Source organism: Eleutherodactylus coqui, chromosome 9, assembly GCF_035609145.1.
Source record: "Eleutherodactylus coqui strain aEleCoq1 chromosome 9, aEleCoq1.hap1, whole genome shotgun sequence".
Lineage (NCBI taxonomy): Eukaryota > Metazoa > Chordata > Amphibia > Anura > Eleutherodactylidae > Eleutherodactylus > Eleutherodactylus coqui.
Window position 1 is genome coordinate 119,768,996 of NC_089845.1, and position 16,386 is coordinate 119,785,381.

Sequence of the window (16,386 nt, forward strand, 5' to 3'; positions counted from 1 at the left end):
CCGCAACCCCTGTCCCTGCCTACTTGCCCCCCTGGGCTAACCCCCAGGGCGACAACTGGGCGACGGTCCCTACCCTCACTAGGGAAGCGGGACACGGGAGACAAACAGACACTGAGACAAGCAACGGTAGAATGGTCAGACAATCCGGGTAGGCAACAAGAGGGTACGCAGTACGGAGGGGTCAGGCAAAAACGTAGTCAAGTCCAAAAGCAGGTGTCAGAAAAGCCGAGGTCACAAGAGCAGTCAGGATAAACGCGGGTGCAGCTGGAGAACCAAACTAACACTGGCAAGGCCTGAGAGGAAAACACACCTATTTAAATGCTGTCAGCGCTCCCGCCCCAGAAGCTGATTGGGGCGGGGAGCCTGACAGCAGCAGGGCTAATCAGGGCGGTGCTGGGGGCACGCCCCCAGTCTCACTGCACAGACAGTTACTAGGGAAGCCAGCCTGGTAGTCAAGCGACTAGAAGCACCAGCTGCCTCCCTAGCAACCCGGCGGCGACCAGTATTACAGCGGCCCGGGGAGATCACAAGAACCGGGGTACCTCTGCGCCGCGCTCCTGTACCCCGGGTGGCCGGACCGGTGGTGCGGGCACGGCGGCCCCGAGAGTTGCCGGTTCTGACAGAGGTAGTGTGGTGCTTAGCTAAGGTATGCATTGCTAATGAGGGCTTTTCAGAAGTAAAAATTGTTGGGAGGGGGGCACTCTTGCCGCTATTGTGGCTTAATAGTGGGACCTGGGAACTTGAGTTGCAGCCCAACATGTAGCCCCGCGCCTGCCCTATCCGTTGCTGTGTCGTTCCCATCACTTTCTTTAATTGCCCAGATTTTCACAAATGGAAACCTTAGCGAGCATCGGCGATATACAAAAATGCTCGGGTCACCCATTGACTTCAATGGGGTTCGTTACTCGAAACGAACCCTCGAGCATCGCGAAAATTTCGTCCCGAGTAACAAGCACCCGAGCATTTTGGTGCTCGCTCATCTCTATTTACTACCACTTTACCAAGCTACGTACTCATATTACCGACCTTGGAAGGATGGAAGGCTAAGTCAACCTTGAGCCGGCTGACTGAACCATGCGGTTATTAAACCCGCAACCTTCAGGTCGTGAGCGAGAGCTTAGGACTGCATTTCTGCTGCCTTAGCACTCTGGGCCACACGGGGCTAAAAACGTACATGCATGTGGGACTTAATGACTTACAATAATGTGCTTCTTTTTGCTCCATTAATAAAACAAGAGCTGTATATTAAAATTATTATTAAAGGGAGGAAAAAAATACCGGGAGTCTACTAATGTAAAATAACAGAGAGCGTTCATAAACCAAGCTGAGAGAGACTACAATCTAAGGATCCCACACATGAGTGCCTTGGCACCAGTTAAACAGAACATCATTTACACCACAGTTAATCCAGATTGTTACAGTGGATACACAGCTCTGGGCAACCTCTATCACATCTGGTGGGATTGTCGAAAAGTGCAGACGAAGAAGGAAAAAAAACCTAGGCTTATAATGCGCAGCCCTGAATACTGACATTTAATTTTCAGCATGGCAGCATATAAAGACATCACAAACCTGCATGGCAAATAAGGTTTCTCAATTAGCAATTCATCATCAGTATGAGGCCTTAGTCAGACGGGCGTTTTTTCGCCCGATTTGCGCATGCGCATGCGTCCGGTGATTTTTTAAAACCATTGCTTTGCAATGGTATCGGACCCATGAGCGCTTTTTATGCGCTCGTCCGATAAATTATAGAACAGAAATCGCAGATCGCACCTATCTGCGATCTGCGATTCCTGTTCTCTTCTCTATATGCGCTCAATGGGGCCGGCGGCAGCAGTGCCGACCCCATTGAGAACATATAGAAGACAAATTATTCTTCTCTGCCACAGCTGTAACAGCTGTGGCGGAGAAGAACGAAGTTTGCCCATTGAATTTAATGAAGCCGGCAATACACCCGGCTCCATTGAAAGCAATGGGCTGCCGGCGAGCGCGGGATGAATTGTCGGGAAGGGCTTAAATATATAAGCCCTTCCCTGCAATTCATCCAGAAAAGTGTTAAAATAAAAAAATATATATACTCACCTGCTCCCGGAGTTCCGCGCAGCCAGCCTGCAGTGGGTGTGAAGGGGGTGTGAGCCAGACCTGCCCCCTGATTGGCTCAGCGCTGAGCCAATCAGAGGCAGGTCTGACTCACACCCATTCATGAATTCATGAATGGGTGTGAGTCAGACCTGCCTCTGATATGAATGGGTGTGAGTCAGACCTGCCTCTGATTGGCTCAGCGCTGAGCCAATCAGGGGGCAGGCCTGACTCACACCCCCTTCACACCCACTGCTGGCCGGCCGCGGGGAACTCCGGCTGCCGGGAGCAGGTGAGTATGTATATTTTTTTTTATTTTAACACTTTTCTGGATGAATTGCAGGGAAGGGCTTATATATTTAAGCCCTTCCCGACAATTCATCCCACACTCGCCCGCAGCTCATTGCTTTCAATGGAGCTGGCTGTATTGCCGGCTCCATTGAATGCAATGCGCTGGCAGCTCCGGCCCGTTTCTCATGAAACACGGCTAGGAGCAGATTTTCGGGCGATTTTCGGGCACCGGTCACGCGATTTGCGGACGCGCATCCGTCATGCGATCCGCAAATCGCGCGAAAAAAACGCCCGTCTGACTAAGGCCTAAGGGAGAATCACATGAGCGTAATTCACTGCGTGCCATCCGCATGAGACAGCCACGCGGCACACAGCAAGTACGTAATGACACTGCATACTTGCTGTGTGCCACCAATCGCCATGTACTATCTGTTATACGCGCCAAGACAAAACATGCCGCCATCTTTATTGCATGTGTACTTCATGCAATAGGCGTGAGCGGCAACATTAGAGCCTATGGCAGATTAATACAATGTATTCCAAGCACAAAAGTCACTCGCGGAATACGCCTTCACCACATGTTCTTGTGAATGAGCCCTAAGAATCATTGCATGGACCGTCAGTATTTGCATTTGTGGGTCAAATTGAAAATTTCAATATTTAGAGAGTCCATCAAACAAACAACGTTACTGGTATTATGTTAGTTAATCTCAGCAGTAATATCAATCATTGCGCTTTAAGCGGAATGTGTCACCCGTTTTTAGCCTAATAAACCCTCTACACGCCGCTTTCAACATGTATTATAATTATGTTTTTATTGAAATTGGTGTTGCCGATTTCTGCCTGTAAACTTACTTTTATTCCAGAGCACCAGAATCACCGGGTGGGTCAGTGTTGTGGACCTTCCAAGTCACAGAGTCACTCCTTTGTCCACGATTCAGCCTTGATTGACAGCCTCCAGTGTCTGTGATGTCAGGGCTCATCACAGTGCTGATCCTTCACTTATCCACTCAGCTTATGTGTAGTGAAGTCAGGTGCCCTTGACCCAACTTCATATGTCGAGGACACCTGTACCGGATTCTATGGGGGGGTGTCAAAGTTTTGTTTATGCTTTGTTCAGAGGACTTGTCATCAGATTCTTGTCCAAGGGTAAGCTATGTGTGTACGCACAATAGATCCAATACATGTTGAAGTGCAACAGTGCCATGTAGAGCAGGGGTGTCAAACTCATTTTCACCGAGGGCCACATCAGGCTTATGGTGACCTTCAAAGGGCCGATTGTAAGACTGTATAGTAAGGGTCTGTTCACACAAGCGTATTTGCGTACATAATATGCAGTGAATAGAAGCCATTGATTCCAATGAGTTCATTCACATGATGTATATTTTCATACAGCATGACCAATTTTGTTACATACTACGCACCCCAATAGGCCATTGAAGTGAATGGGCCGCGCAAATACGTAGTGAATGCGCAGGAAACCTATGTATTCACTGCATATTGGCGCACCATTTCAGTGGGCCCATCTGCGTTCTTTTTTGCATGCCCAAATATGCAGGCATAAGCAATTTTCCCCTATAGTGGTCGCAGTAGTCATAGTGACCGCTATAGTAGTCGTAGTAGTAATAGTGAATCTCATAGTGGCCCCAGTAAAAATATTGACCCCCAAAGTGGCCCCAGTAGTAACAGGGTACCCCACAGTGGCCCCAGTAGTAAGAGCAACCCCTACAGTGGCCCCAGTAGTAAGAGCGACCCCCCACAGTAGTAATAACCCCACAGCAATATTATCCCCGTCAGTAATATTAACCCTCCCCACAGCAGCAGCAATAGTAACCCCCCCCCCCCCACAGCAGCAATATTACCCCCCCCAACAGCAGCAATATTAACCCCCCCCAACAGCAGCAATATTACCCCACCACCACCACCAGCAGCAATATTACCCCCCCCCCCCCACCAACAGCAGCAATATTAACCCCCCCACACACACACACCAACAGCAGCAATATTAACCCCCCCACACCGGCAGCCATATTAACCCCCCTCCAGCAGCAGTAATATTACCCCCCCAGCAGTAGCAATAGCAATAATATTAACCCCCTCCCCCCAAAGCAGCCACCATTAACCCCCCTTCCTTCCCCAACCCATATACTTACCTCCTCTCTGCTGTCAGCGCCACTTCTCCTCTACTCGCCCTGATTCCTGGGTGCACTCTGACGTCAGTGTGTAGACCGGCATGCTTCCTCCCCGAGTCCTCTCCTGCGGAACTGAAGAGCAGGGGACTCAGGGGAGGAGGATCCCGGCTGCACACTGACGCCAGAGTGTGCGCTGGGATCAGCTGTAACAGCGCGATTACCAGCGGGGAGCTGCGGCACCCCAGCTGGTAATCGCTAGAGTAGTGAGCGGTGTCGGTACGCCGCGGGCCACAGAAAATGAGGCAGCGGGCCTTGTGTTTGACACATGTGATGTAGAGGGTATGTTAGGCCAAAAACTCGTGCCAGGTTTTTGTTAAAGTGCACTTCTAAGTTTGATTTAGGCCTTTTTCTTCCTCACTGCTTTATTTAAAGGGAGCCTGTCATCTGCCTAAAGAATCATAAACTAATCTATGGTGCTGTCAGTCAAGGTGGCAGAAGCGGGTGATATATTTTTCATACTCGCTCATTTCCTAGTTCCTGCCTGTAAAGTCCACACGTCACACGGAAATCTGACTCTGTTCAGAGTCCCATGCATGCACTCTCCTTTATGCCCAATGTCCACGGGTGGATTTGAATTGCGGGTGTTCCACGTGGACGATTCACAATTTAAGTCGCCCATAGAGAAGCATGAGGCATCTGCACCTCAATTAACACCTGCAGATTTGATCTCTGGATGTCATGCACGGAAAGGAAGTCGCAGCATGCTCCATTTTACCATGGATTCCGTGTACATGGGCTCCATTGATCTTTATGGAAGCGAGCGATCCGCAATTCAATTGCGGATGCATAGCAGTTTTGCAGGCAGATACCTCTCGTTGCTTGGAGACCAAACAGAGAGGTGGGGGAAGACAAGCAGGCACTTTGAACTTGCAATTTTCTTTCCGCATGGACAATCTGCAGTGCATCCGTGTACATCCGCGCAGAAAAAAAATGGAACCAGGAGCGCTGGCAAGCATTTCAAAATAACTTTCGCATTGACACGCGGGTCTTCTGCTGTAGAAATCCACGTGCTGAATCTGAGTGTGTTGTGGACATGAGGCCTTAGACTTGTATAGAAGAGCGCGGTCATGCAGCTTCAGAGTGGGACTGGATGAGTACGAAAAATACATCACCCGGTCCCCTGGCACGTCACCTAACAGTACGGTAACTTAGTTTATGATGCTGGAGGGACGTGACAGGTTCCCTTTAGAAGCTTTACTGTCAGGATTTTCATGTATGATAATCCTCTGTGTGACTGTGGGCATGACGGTCAGTGGTAACCTTGTGGGTAAAGCCATTGGTAACATCACTAAAGAGGTAGCATGAATTCATTTAATTGTAGGATGTAACAGTAAAAATGGGTAGTAAACTGTCCATCTCCATATCTATGGCCTGCATGCAAGGTTAAAGTTGTGGAGGCTTCAGCTGTAGCTCAAAATAACTGGAGGAAACCAATTTTAGTATCTAAAGACGATGACCTCTCCTCTGTTCTGCTCACAGTCAGAACACTTCACTCCTCAAGTACAGTCATGAGGTAAACTATGTACGCCATCTTTTCATTCTATGGTTTTACATAGAAGGAGTTAATAAAAAAAATAGTGCTTAGAAGGTCTTATAATTAGGTAAATACAACCTCAGATGATCAGCAACACTTGATACATTACACTGTGTCATTATCTAGCAAAAACTAGGCCAAAATGAATACATCCAATTAGTCAATAGCTTGTAGAACCAATTTTGACAGCAACAACTTGGAGTAATTGTTTTCTGTATGTCTTTTTAAGTCTTTCACATCGGATTGGAGGAATGTTGGCCCACCTCTTCTTTAAAACGTTGTTTCAGCTCATTGAGTTTTGAGGGCATTCGGTTACACATAGCTTTTTTAAGGTCCTGCCACAGCAATTTAATTGGGTTGAGGTGTGGACTTTGACTGGGCCATTGATATTCCTTAATCATTTTCCTTTTGAGCCCTTTGATTGAGATTTCCTGGTGTGCTCTTAGCATAATTTTCCTGTTGTATGACCCAGTTTCGGCCAAGCTTTAGCATTTAGATAGATGGCCTCACTTTTGACTCAGCTACTGCTAGGGGCCCAGGATCTGTGGTTGCAAAACAAGCCCAGCTCATTACCCCTGCACCACCATGCTTGACAATTGGTATAAGGTGTTTTTGATGATATTTTGTGTTTGGTTTTTGCAGAAGGTAGCGCTGGGCATTATGGTCAAACATCTCCACTTTTGTCTTCTCTGTCCAAAATACATTGTTCCAGAAGTGTTGTGGTTTGGTTAATGCAACTTTACAAACTATAGCCAAGCTGCCGTGTTCTTTTTAGAAAGATGAAGCTTTCCTCTTGCAACCCTTCCAAACAAGTTATACTTTTTTCTAACTGTACTATCATGAACTTGAACACTTAACATACTAATAGAGGTCTTTACAGCCTGAGATGTAGCTCTAGGTTTTTTAAATTACTCTGAGCATTGAATGGTCCAACCTATGGGGTGAATTTGCTTGGACATCCACTCCTGAGAAGACTGTCAACTGTCTAATGTTTTCCACTTGTGAATTATCTTTCTCATTGTAGAATGATGGACTCCAAATTGTATGGAAATGGCTCTATAACCCTTTTCCAACCCTTCTCAGATTGATAGGCAGCAACAATTGTGTTGCGGCTCGTCAGTCGAGAGGGCGGTGTGGCATAGTGACCATGACACAGGGTCTGACCCATCACCCTGTTACTATGCAGGGAAAGGGTTAATGAAAGTTGTGCAGAGATTGCTAGCTGCTCTACCTATCAGCAGGTGTGGAGAGCTTTATATTCCTACTACACCCTCTTCCCCTTGCTGTTGATTCTAGTTCACAAGAGGAAAGGTTGGAGTTGGTTGGAGTCTCTAGCCTGGGTGATAAGCTCCCAATACAGATAAGTACTGCTTTATCCTTTCTGTTGTTTCTGGTTACCTTTGTTGTTTGCATTGCGGTGTTAGTCCATCTCTCCAGAGGAAGACAACAAGGCTGTCCTTATCAGGACAATAACTCTGCTTGCAGGCAAGGACTCCTCACTTCCCTGTTTGGTAGGGACTGGTTCTTTCCATCTACCTGGAGTGGTGCTCACTGTCCCGCATTGCGTGGTGTTTTATACTTATGTTCAGTGTGAACATCACCCTGCGTCCATGCTGTGGCGAGGTGCGCCCGGCAGATGTTCCAAATTGCTTCTCGAAGATCGCTGATGATGTCTTTTCTCCTTTGTATTGTGTTAAGCACTACACTGTTAGTTCCTATGTGACTCACCATTCAGCCTAAAAGGCCCCTATAGTATGGCATTAGTATGCGCCCTTCCCTTCTGGTCTAAAGATGCATTCAACGCATCTTAGTGCAGGTTTCTTACAGCTTGCACGGACGGCGGCTGTTTTGTTGAAATTCTCGACAACTTTAAAAAATAGGTCATTTTCTGATGCCACATTCCCTTTAAAGAGCGTTCTTCTTGTCCAAATAAATTCAACCTAGCTACGTGACCAGTTTACTAGTAATCATAACATACTAGAGGTATCATTGGATTTTAGTAAAAATCCTTGTTCCAATGGACTGTTGTGTTCTGTCTTTTGTAATAATCAAGACAATTCCTCTGTTCTATGTTCTCCATAGCAATTTAATTGTTACAGACCGTGCATTATTTTAAAGAAATATCATAGGCACCACCTCTTTCCATTTGCATATAAGACTGGACCAAAAACAGCCCTGCTGTATTAAACTAATTAAAGAATTTTTGATAAAAGAAAAAATAGTTTTGAAACATTGACAAATAAACACTTCAGGGTAATTAAAGGGAGCCTGTTATGTTGAAAATGGAGTCCAACCTGCAGGCATCCCTGATTTACAGCAAAATTAGCTGAGTAGAATGATTCAATAAAACTAGTAATTTATTCATCTCAATCTCTGCTCATTCAAGTCTTAAGAGTCCAGTGGGCAGTCCTACTCAGAGCTTGACGGCTATTGCTATGCACATGGATAATGGGATGGCCTTCAATCACTGAGTAGGACCACCCACTCAACTCCTAAACCCGGAATAAGAAAAGAGTTAAATAAATACATAACAAGCCACGCTAAAAATTTTACACATGCGCATATATACAGATGTGTGGCAAGGCTGTGGAGGGATTCCTGTGACATCCTTGCTGTGTGCAATTGAGCATTATCATTCTGGATAGAGCATCTTGGAAGCCCGGCCATGAGAGGAACACATGTAGCTGCAGAATGTCCTGAACATATTGCTGAGCTGTCATTATTCTTTGTACCAACGCTTGGGGTGATCAAGTGGCGGAAGAATTGGCCTCCAGACTATCATACCAGCAGGGGCAGTGTGCCGCTCCACAGCAAAAGCAGGATTGAGGAGCTCACCCCGAGGTCTCTAGACATGAAGATTGTCATTGCCTAAATTAAACATGGATTAATTGCTGAAGACAACCCGGTTCCACTCCATAGCAGTCCAGTTTCATTACTCATGCAAACTAAGGCGATGGTGGATGTCAAAGACAGTACATGTAATGGGTGCTGGGAGACCAAGTGTCCTTCAGCCAGGCACTTGGAAATGGTTCCGACAGACACAGGGGCCTGACACAGGTTAATCTAATCATGCCCCAACTCTAATCATTTGTATATCTGCCTTAGATGTAACTGCATGCCGAGTTTTGATTTTTTTTTTTTACAAAGAGTGTAAAAGAGTGTCTATATATACATATGTATGTGTATATATATATATATATATATATATATATATATATATATATATACACACATACAAACATACTGCCCGCAAATTGGATTGCATTTTGAACATGACAGATTCCCAGATTCTCTTTAAACATTTCTTGTGGTGCAAGTAGCTCTTCTTTCCAGCCCTAATTACTCCCTTGACTCTTGGTGCAGAATATTTTATTTTCACTCCACCAAACAATGCTCAAAACTGTAAGCAGTATAGTGTGTTGTGATGGAGAAAGCAGAACAATATTCTCTCAATTTCCCAGCATCTGTAGAAGACTGAGAATAAAACACATGGTTTACTATGCAAACTGAACATAACTCACACAATAGTTCAATTAGATTATTATAGGAACTGATACAAGCTGTGCAAAACTGAAGAAGTCGAAGAAATAACCATTAGTATCGACACACATTTCTTAAAATATATAAACATAAAGTAATCTCCAATGATGCCCTTTCCTACTCTAGTGAATATTTCATTAATGAGTCCTGTTCCTCATGACCGGTGAGTAGACATTATAATAGATAGCTAACTTTTATTTTCATTGCACTTACAAACCACAGCTACATTTTGCCACTTCCATCTCAGTAAAACTCTTCGGTTTCTATTCTGTAATCCTCTTCATGTCGGGCATTCCAGCACTCACTTATATAGTACTCTACAATGTCATCAAAATGTTTCCGCAATCATTAGAATTTTATTCTGTCTGCCTCCATACTGTTCCAATTTGATAACCTTCTAATGTAAGAGAATTTGTCTTTTGAAATATCTGGAGAGCCCATTCTTTAATATATGATAATATCCGCATTTTGGAAACACTTGCAAAAGGCTAATAAACTAGATAAAGTAATTAAGAGGTATGGTCTGGGCACAAATCACTGCAAATACTGGATACAAATTTATAGAGCTGCAAGTATATCCAAAATTACAGCAGAAAAAGCCCTAATAGAATGATATAAATCAATATATTCACATATATCTGTAGTAACATTGGATAATATTCCAAGGTACATATATCATAGAAGGAGAAATTAATAATCACGTACTTGAATATATCCTTCACAGGACACTTATCTTCAAAGTCTCAATACACTCCACTGGGTTTTTATATTCAAAGAACTAATAGGTTTCCAAAAAGCAGGAAAAGTAAGAAAAAAAGTGAAAAGAAGGCAAAAAAGAAAATTATATTCCTGGTCAGACTCCTGCAATGGCAACTACTTAACAATGGAGCACTCACTCCAAAAAGGATGACCCCACTCAACGGATGATTGACATCTATTATTCGCCTAATGAACTCTGGCATGGTCAACAGAAAAAAAAACCTTGACGCATTTCTCCTAGTCATGTTACTTCTAGGATCAACAAGGGAATACATAGATAAACAGAGGAAGCAAAACCATACAAGGTCAATTATCAAATCACCCCCTACCAATACAATGGTAACGGCATTCAGATGACCATATCAGAGTGCATTAGGTGAATAATAGGTGTCTGTCATCAGGTGAGCGGGGTTGCCCTTTAGAGGGAGAGTGCTTCACTGCTAGGTAGGTGTCATTGGTCATTGCAGGAGACAGATTATGGATATCTTTTTTTTCATATTTCTTCACCTTTTTTCTTACTTCTCCTGTTTTTTGGAAAACTATCAATTCATTGAAGACCAAGATCCAGTGGAGTGTATTTACAAACCAAAAGTATTGCTAGAGAGTACAATCCACAAACAGAGGCTCTCATACTTTTGACGTATCATGCGAGCCAATTCTCTGGAAACAACATTGATGCTTGGCACAATGAGTTGGTCACGAAGAAGAGGACACCAAAGAACATGCTGGCTGGATACAATCAAGGCAAATACAAACATGCACATGGAAGAAGTGGTTAAGAATAGGAAAGCATGGAGAACGATGATACATAAAGTGAGTGAAAGTCGGCATCGACTAAACAGATAATCATTATCATCATATAAGTGCACTATGGAGGATATTATCAAGTAAATGATTATTAATTTCTCCTTCTATGATACATGCACATTGGAGTATAATCCACTGCTAGTAGAGATATATGTAAGTATTTTGATAGTAATTAATAAAGTATATTAAAATAATTGTATTCATTTTTTCTACTGTGATTTTAGGTATAGTCAGGGGCGTAACTATAGGGGAGGCAGGGGATGCGGTTGCACCCGGGCCTAGGAGCCTTAGGGGGCCTATAAGGGCTCTCCCCTCCATATAGTTAGCCCAGTAGTAAAGCATTATAGTTGGAGAGCCCTGTTAAAGATTTTGCATTGGGGCCCCGAATCTTCAAGTTACGCCTCTGGGTATAGTCTGGGGTCTAAATTTAATTAGTGGTCTGCCTTGGAATCTGAATGAATGTATGAGTCTAGTCTGGAGTCTAAATTAATTTTTTAGGGTCCCACTCCTTAACCACATATATAAAGAAAATCTGCCACTCTAAGGGATGCTTGAAAAGATAGATTTTTATTGATTGGCAATCCAGAAACAGAATAAGGTTTTGGTTCTGGACTGGAGCCTCATCTGAAAACTGGATTGTTATACAGTAAAAAGGAAACACTGAGATGAGATATAGAATGTGCTAATCTCACAGTGTGGTGCATATTGCTATATCTCATGTCTGATGGATCAGGGGTCATTTAGCACCAGAGTGGCAACACAGCCCACAAGTTATTTAGATGGTGCAGTAAGGGTGCCTTCACACAGGACTGAATTAGTCTGCATTGATATTACTGTGTCATATTAATATGGGGCTTGAATTCCAATTTTGGTAAAATCGTCCCATCTTTACTACAAAATTGCAAGATTAAATTCCGCAGAGGAGAAGCTGCAGAATTAAGAATGTCTTGCAGGATTATTGCTGTGGATTTCTAACATACAGGCGATGTAATTTCACAATTAAAGTTTGTGTAAAAAGAATTTCTGCAAAAAGCCCTGCAGAATACATTCCACAGTTAAAAATGCAACAAAATCTGCATTATTTGACAAGATTTGCAACTGCCCTGCGTCCTGCAGACTAATTCCATCCCATTTGATGGCACCTTCAGGCGACTCAGGGAGGCAAGTGGTTCCAAACAAAATTTCTCTTTTACTTCTGAGACAACAAGCTTATAGTAACAAACATTTCTTTATGCTTTACGGTTACTGTACTCCATGAAGTCTCTATTGCAATGTCTGACAGGGGAGTGACATGGGAGGTGTACATATAAGGCTGCGGGTTCTGCTCCATCATGGTTTCGTTCTTTTTGATGGCAAGAATATTGTAGTCTCTACAGACTTTGTCTTGCTGTCAAAAACAACAGCACTCCAAGTCAATAAGATCAGTCAAAATTTGTGAAATCAGCTCAAAAATTGATCTGTCGTATCTGTCATGGCTCCATTACAAATGGAAATCCTGATTGTAGTGTGAACAGTGCCTTTTGGAGTTGCTGATGGTGCAGTTCCATAATGTAAGATTTTAGGTAGCTTCAAGGTAGTACCTCAATTTCATACTTTGGTCAACTCTTGGTTTGACATTTATTGGATTTGATTCTCCCTTCACTTCTTCCCTTTATGACCTTGGTAATATTTTGAGTTAATGAATCCTTACTCTTCTCTTGTTCACTTACAGTATGTCCTAAAAGTGATGCTGGGGTTTCAAATGATTATTCTGTTGGAATCAAACACTATTGGAAACATGAAAAAGGTGTCAAGCAAAAAATAGTCTCCAATTTCGTGTCCCAAAACTCGTGATGGGATTTCAAAAGCTTAAATTCTATTATACGTAGCATGGTACATATTGTTAAACATTATTAAACTTTTATGGAAGATCTCTGTTGGCTCCAGTGGTTGTTCTGCAAACATCTAAGCAGTATTTTGCTATTCAACAACTTGCCTGATTTGCTGTTTTAAGTGTTGACTTTTTTGAATATGAACACCATAGACAATCTACTTCCCATACCCCAATAATTAAAGATCCAGGTTTTAGATTTGGAGAGAGTGAGGCCCATACCTTCCACCTGCCCCTACCAATCCAGTGTCATCAGTAAATTCCGTAACAATCCTGGCTTAGTGCGGATGAACCATCTTGCTGAAAGATCACATCCTCATCAAATTGGGGTACTGCAAACTGTTTCAACATGTCAAAATGATTATGTGATGTTACCGTGCCTTCTGCCAAGAAAAATGGGCCAATCACGTGATTTGTGCCAACAGCATACCACAAATAAACTTTAAGGCTATTGTGCTTATGTTCAACAAAATCATGTGGGTGTTTTTTAGCCTATATTCTTAGGTTGTGCCAGTGGACATGTCCCGATACATGAAAAACAGCTTTAGTGCTGAACAGTACGCAATATAAAAACTAATCGTTGTCAATTTCATTAAGGATATCCACAACAAAATCGTATCATTTGGATTATTATCTGGGTAGATTGCATGAAATAACTGAAGTGTATAACTAGTAAAATGGAGCCATTTTTCCAGAACTCTAGGAATATTTTTGGAGAAAATAATTATCAAGCACATTTACACACCGATTTATTGGACTGAAGATGTACATTTTTTGAATGTCTTTAACCGACTCACCATTAACGAATGGTCTATCTGAATATTGAGTGTCTAGTAGGCTTCCCCTCTTTCAACTGCCTATCCTAACAACTAATGTTATCCCAGGTTGGTTCTTTGCTAAGCAGATGATGTATCACAGATTCACATTTTTTTAGATACAAAATAGTGTTACGGCACCACTGGTGCCGACGGGGATTGGGCACATGTGCTGATCCAGTCTGACATCACAGCATTAGCGCAGGACCACACAATATGCTTGCTGGTGCATGTCGAGAGAGCAACATGTGTCTCCTGTTATAGAGTTGATAGGCTGGTTGAAATATATATCGTCTCAGCCAACATATCAGTGGTCTGTTTTTGAGTACTTGTTCTAGCTGCTCTTTACAGATGCCGGTAGTATATTTGTATACATTTGTATATTGGTCCTGCTCATTGGTTTAGGGGTTTTGCCTTTGTGCTGCTCAGTGATTCTTTCGGTGCCTTCCTGTTTGAGTCTATGGACCTCGAAATACAATTATCTGCTTCAATCTCTGACATTGACTTTTGTTGCTCTTGTACTCTGTCCTTGGCTTGTTTATTTGTATATTTTGTCCCGTTTCGTCCTCATTTATTCATTTTCCTCCATTTTATACATAGGAAAATATACGAAATCAAAAAATTGAAATAATAGTATAGGTAAATGCGCCAAGAAGACTAAAACCCTGATGCTGCAACTGAATAATGGCTTCTACCTAGCCATTAACCTGTCAATAACTAATCACAGCTTACAGAGATCTGATACACTGACAATTCAGTGTACAAGCAGGTAAAAGAGGCAGACCACATTGAATGATTTGTTCAGGCATTAATAGTATCAGGCAATTTTTAGTAGTAATTCTGATTGTTCCTCTTAGTTTTGGACCGGCAATGTTATTCTCTATTTTAATGTGCCTCTTTTACCTTCTAGCACACTGAATTCTTGGTGTATCAGGTATAGGGATTCAATTTAGGTTCCAGACATGGGATTACCCTTTTTCAGCCAGGGGATTAGCTTTATTGGTAGGTCCATTCAAGGCAGATCAAGGAACAACTGTAGGTCTCAACCGCATTTCTACCCAGAAACCGGATGTCTTGTCTTGGACATCCAACTACCCAGAAACCTCCTGTGCTTCACATGACATTGAGGCTGTCCCTGTCTCTTGTTTCCAAATTTGTTGGTTGAGTTTCCTCGACAGGACTGGATAATGTGAAATCTTTTCTTTGAACCACCACCAACTTCTGTTCTCTTGTCACTATGATGCGCATTCCCACAAATCTCAAAATGCAAAACTTGGAGATTTATAATCAAGGAAGAACTTTCATTTTTCAAGAGCACTAGGAGAGATGAAATCTGAGCTGTGATTGGTTGCTTTAGGCAACAAAGACAGTTTTTTAAAATTTTTTTACCATTTTTGATACCGGTCTCGTGTCTGTTGTGTTTCATTCAATAACATAATCATTTGAAATTCTGTCATGACGTGTGGAAGACACTGTATTCATATATTAACGAAATAAATAAAAAGAAAAAAATGTCATTTCCAACAACTTTCTCAAGATGGCTGGATAAGGCCATCATTATCTGTGTAATGTTGATATCATCCATTCAAAATCCAAATAAAAATACAGTATCCTATAATACTAGCAGGGATTAGCATAAAATTAATCAGGTCTCACTATGACTGAAAAATTGAAGGAAATTGACACATCTTCATCTGCATGTCTCATCAAAAGTGTCCATGCTATTTAGTTACAAAACCCCGGAGGCTATTCCTCTGCACAGATTCTTATAATACTTCAATTAAGGGACACCAAGCTGCCAAACAGACAGCAGAGCATTTATTTCTTGATGACTCTTTAAGTTGTGCCACAGGCCTATCATTAAGAGAATATTTTTCACAGCAGGCTGTGAAGATTCTTATGCCATTAAATGGAATTGAAAAAGCATCAATTTGTTTTTTCCACCTAACACAGATATTTTTCATTGCTAGAGCAGCCATTAAAAACAATCTGTTTTATTGCAACTTGAAAAGATCAGATGAAGTACAAAGCGTGATTTATTGAAAGTATAACAAGTATTAAACCCTTATGAACAAGCAGCAGCTGGAATAAATATTTAGGCAAACTATGGGAAGAGGGCTTCCTCTTTGCCGCCTAATTGCACTCTTTGGGATATTAAAATCTGTTGGACACCTTGTCCCATAATAAGATACCCAAAAAAGAAAATAGAAAACACCAAATTAAATCGAATCTAGTAATTTGATTTCTTATCTATACCTCATAATATTTGTATATGCTAAGTTCGGTATAATGTATATTAATATAGGTACGCCTCATACATTTATGGACCTAAAAGCTCCATTTTTGATGCCCCTAAATTACTACACTTGTTTTAGAACAACCTAACTTCAATACTTTTTCCAACTACCACCTACATGTATATCGACAAATTATAGAGTCCTCCTGATGTGATTGCCTGTACTACTTATTGCCTCTAGCTTAAAGGGTATGTTTGGTTAA